Raw genomic sequence first — 5538 nt, 5'->3', positions numbered from 1 at the left:
TCGCCATTATACCTTATCACGGTATTAACAATATTGTATTCTACGATGTTACTTAATGTATGAATTTTGAAATACCTTTGGAATACGATAAAAATATAAAAATAACTGGAAAATCTTTTCAACAAAAAAATGGTCCAGTTTACACTGCCAATTATAGCGCCCAATTTAATTTGAAAGTTCGTGAGATTTTAATTGCTACAGTTCTAAAAACGAGTTTGTTTTCGCAGTTTGTTGTTTTTATTAGTATCCAAGCAACCAAATAAAGTGTGTGTGTTTTTCTTATAGCAAAGCTACACCGGGCTATCTGCTCAGCCCACCGAGTGGAATCGAACCCCTGATTTTAGCGTTGTAAATCCGGAGACATACCCAACCAAATAAAATAATCTGTAAATGTATAGGTAGAAGGCCGCTTTTAGAAAGCCAGAAAAAGTCCAAGAAATAGAGCGATCGAGGGCTGTTAAAAGACTTAGGTAAAATTGTAACCTGGTGGTTACGTCTGAAAAAAAAACGTAATTCGTACTGTTGAAAGTTAAGTGGTTACAATAAACATAACTGACTTTTAATTTGATTTTTTTGTCCATCTTTTACCGGCACATCTGGAAATAATAAAGATTATCTTCATAGGTTCTTAGATGAATTCATAATATAAATGGTTATCAGAGTGAGATTTATGTGTTAGCTTTAATTTATAATAAATTATTTCCCACCAGTTATGCCTTATCCAGAAACAGTTTAAGACAGTTCATACCTAAATGAAGATATTTACTACTCCGTAACATTTAAAGTACTACATGTAATGTTACAAATAATGTAAAGCAATTTAAGTACCGTATCGTAGATAACGGAGTTCTCTAATCGTAAAGCTCGGTATAGAAACTTACTTTTCGCGCCGCATTGTTTCATTCAACATGATCTTGGCAGAAAAGTTCGATTTATCTGTTATATTTGTCAGTCTCATATCGGCTGATGGAAAGTCTGTAGTTGAATGAAATGGTATTACAGCTTCAAAACTGAAATCCATAAACACGAGTCACTGAATCTCAGAGTTCGTTAAGGTTCAAAAGTGTCGTATGTTGTACACAAACTTAGAATTATCTTATTTTAATTTCCAGTGTAGATGGCAATTGAAAAGAAACAGAAAGTGTAACCATATAACTTGTAGTGTTGGACGTTTAATACAAAACTCTGCCTAGTTAGGAAAGCCTCAAGGAAAAAAACTTAATGCTGTTTTATATTTCTCAAATAATATATACATTTATATTTATATTGTTATATCTCAATGTCTTACTTTCTTTTGATGAAATAGTAGCTTGGTATTGCATGGAAACGTGTTACGTAATTGTGTTCACATAATTAAAATATAGTTTCGTATTAATTATTCCTTCATAACGAGGCCCGGCATGGCCAGGTGGTTAAGGCACTCGACTCGTAATCCGAGGGTCGCGGGTTCGAATTACCATCACACCAAATATGCTCCCCTTTTCAGCCGTGGAGGCGTTATAATGTAACGGTCAATTTTGCTATTCGTTAATAAAAAAGTAGTCCAAGAGTTGGTGGCGGATGGTATTGACTAGCTGCCTTTCATCTAGTCTCACACTGCAAAATTATGGATGGCTAGCGCAGATAGTCCTCGTGTAGCTTTGGCGAATTTCAAAACAAACGTTCATAACAATTTGTTTTTCACCATAACAATAGTTCAATCTGAATTTTCTAAGAACTATTAACTTTAACTCAGAAAACCTCGTCCTTTATTTCACTACTGTTGATCTTTGGAATACTTTGCCAATAACAATTTTGTTTTGATATATATAATCACGTAAGACAGGGGAAACACGTTTTATAGGACTTTTACGAACCCCTAACATCTCACAGGTAAGTTTCAGAGCTGATATCGTTAAATTCAAAGTTCGATTCCAGTGGTGGCCTTTGCACAGATGACCAGTTGTATAATTAACCAATATAAAGCGTCCCCCTATACGTTAACGCCATGTTATCAGTGACAATTCTGAGGTTTTCAGTATATATACATATCAGAACAGTTTCAGAAGTTTATGAATGTTTTTACTGTATGGCACTGGAGTATTGTTAAAAATACTCTTTTCTACGAGTTTTATTCTATGTATTTATGTATTTTTATATAAACACTAAAAACAGATTATTCTCAGTGAATGATCATTGTCTTCGAGTACTAAATGAAATGGGTTGAAATGTGACTTTAATTAGGTTATTCTGAAACACCCCTGCACCATAAACTTCTTTCAACCAACAACGACTGCAATGAGACCTGGAACACAAAGACAAATATTTTCTAGCCTATTAATATCAATTGTTCTTGCTGAGTACATCTTCAACCATCCGAATCTTTTTTTTTAACAAACACTCCTCGCGACATATGAGGCCACACCTACCGAGTGCCTTTAACGTCATTTAGATCTCATCTGAACATTTTTATCTCGGATATATTTTCAGTAATATAAACTAATGCAGCAATAATATGACCCAAGAAACAACATCGCATCAAGAACTACATGTACGGTATGTTGAGAAATATTTCTACGGACTGAAGATTGTGTGCTTAGGGAAAACAAAAAAGTCAAGCAAACAAACATTATAAAGGTTCCGTTAGCGGAACTTTATTTTTAGGATAGCCAAGAATGACCAGCTGGTTAAGGTACTCGACCTGCAATCTGAAGGTCGTGGTTTCGAATCCCCGTCACACCAAACATGCTCGCCCTTTCAGTCGTGAGGGTATTATAATGTTATAGTCAATCCCACTATTCGTTGGTATACGAGTAGCCCAAGAGTTGGCAGTGGGTGGCGATGACTAGTTTCCTTACCTCTAGTCTCACACTGCCAAATTAGGGACGGCTAGCACAGATAGCCCTCGTGTAGCTTTGCGCAAAATTCAAAAACAAACAAACAATCCCTTTCAACATTCACGGCCCAGTACGACCAAGTAGTTATAACGCTTGACTCGCTATCTAAGAGTCGTGGTTTCGAATCCCTGTCGCACCAAACATACTCGCCCATTCAACCGTGGGGTAGTTATGATGTTACGATCAATCCCACTATTTGGTGGGTGACGATGACTAGGCGCCTTCCCTGTAGTCTTACACTGCTGAATTAGGGACCACTAACACAGATAGGCCTCATGTAGCTTTGCGCGAAATTAAAAAAAAAAAAAACTATTCAGGTAGTCGCGCAAAGTTACAAAAAACCTATCTGCACTAGACGTCCTAATTTTTGCACTGTTTAACAAGAGGGAAGGTAGCTAGTCAACAACACTCAGGACCAGTTTCTTGGCAACTCTTATTACTAGAGCGCACCTGCAGTCTCAAAGTGTAGAGTGTGATCTTAAGGCAACAGAACCCGAACCACGAACACTCGGATACACACTAATCACGAAGTCACGTCTGGCCTTTCAGTTTGAGGCAATAAACAGTGTTCAAAGTCTATTACTGTACATTCAACAAAAATAATACTGCATTTCTTTATTATTCGTACTTATCTTACTCTAACATCTGTGCACGACACAAAATCCGGAATCTAGGGATATTCAAGACTTAATGCATTGACTTTCAGTGAAAGCAGGTAAATGTAATATGATATGACTGTAATGTACAGAGTTCTATAGAATATCTTAAAAAATAAGTCACGAAACCTAAGTAAAGACATATCTAATTCTTATGTACTTTGGCGAAACTTTGTAGCAGGTTATGCAACTCAGATATCAGATCGTTGTCATACGGTATGTAGATCCATACACAATTCTTTGTGTATGTGAAGAGGTTCCTGCAGAGAGATTACCGACAAAGTTTTTGGCTCCACCTGGTTTTATTTCCCGCATTTACCTTTGGTGCTCATTTGTTTTCCATTACTTCGTGCACTGTAAAATTAAGCGGTCTTTTTCAAGATGGCTTCATGTGCTTCAGTGTTGTTACTCTTATTCGTCAAATGTCCTTCTCTTCGGAAACACGGCGACTAGTCTGTGGACTTACAAAGCTAGAAACCAAGTTTCGATACCAGTGATGGGCAGAGCACAGATCACTCATTGCGCAGATTTGTTCTTAACTACAAACATGTGTCATAAATATTTGTGGTCATTTACAAACGTCCAAGAAATATAATACTCTTGTCTCTATATCTATTAAACAGTAACTTACAGAGTCTCGACTTAGTATATTTTCCTAAAAAAAAACACAACAAAAAAGTGTATATTTTCTTTTATAAGTTATTAATATACACTTTGGAAGCTTGTACAGAGTCTTGCTTCAAATTTTATTCGTAAAGTACACAATTTGTGGAATATTTTTGTTCAAGAAGGTGATGCTTGCGGCTAAGTTACTGTTCTTTCGAAATGCCTTAAGCCATTTATACCAAGGAAAATATTTGATAGTGTTTGCAGTTAAACAAAAAGACATACAATAGGTTATCTGTACTCTGCTAATCACAGGTATCGAAACCCAGTTCCAGGCGTCGTAAGCCCGATGATATCGCGTTAGGCCGCTAGGGCGCGACAGCCAATAATTTTGACTCGACGCTACGTGTGTACTCGGTGACTGAATGGTTGCTATTATCCACTTAATATTTACGATTGTTTTTATCAGTGTGTTCGTAGGTGTTCGTAGAAAAGAAGAATATAAAAACAATACCAAAGACGTCTAGTCTTTAAGCGTTAACTGATGAAATCCTTCAAATTGAAGTTAAATAAATCTGACAACATTTTTTTTGTACAAACAATATCTGAAGGAGAAAAATACAGGCCTCACTTTTGATACAAATTCTAACTTCGTTTGAATAGATAACTTATATATTTCTTTCACAAACACTGCCTCCCCAAACAGATTAAAGTTTTATGGGCAAGATAAAATAAGACATGCCCTCGACTATAATGAAAGTTTCTTTTATCCATCACATGTTCAAATAACAACTTAATAGATTATAGTTTTTTCATGGTACTCACATATTTTTTTCTCTAAGTCACGTGTCGATAATTTAAACAGTATATTCATAAGCCTTTGTTTGGTAGATTTTGTTGTTTGAAGAAACGTTGGTCTTCTAGTTTGTATGTTTGTGTGTGATTTCTTATAGCAAAGCCACATTGGGCTATCTGCTGAGCATCTTCTAGTTAAGCGGGGTAAACGACAAGGAAAGCAAAGCAAAAGGAGTCGGCTTAAGAAATGCATGACATGCGCAAAGAGACTTACATGACTGGCAAAAAGGGGGAAAACGTGACAAAACAAGAAACATATGATTAGCTTATAATTTTCAAATATTTAGGCTCTGGCAAAGATGTTTTCAATTGCATCTTACTTTAAGCAGCTTCAAAATGAAATGTATTTCCTCAAAAAAAAAACTTATAAATTAAAGAAACCTCTGTTCACGTGCGCTAAAAGTAGTTACTTAAAAATTCTCTAATTTTAAAAAGAATGAGCCAAAAAGCTTCTGACAGATTTGCAACTGTTGGTCTAGGAGACCGAAGTTATCCAAAAAATAAAATTTCCTCAAGATGTAGGAGACAGTATTTATCCAAGAAAT

The sequence above is a fragment of the Tachypleus tridentatus genome, chromosome 10 (assembly GCF_004210375.1).
Source record: "Tachypleus tridentatus isolate NWPU-2018 chromosome 10, ASM421037v1, whole genome shotgun sequence".
In the NCBI taxonomy this organism is placed as follows: domain Eukaryota; kingdom Metazoa; phylum Arthropoda; class Merostomata; order Xiphosura; family Limulidae; genus Tachypleus; species Tachypleus tridentatus.
Note: the sequence above shows the minus strand (reverse complement) of the source record.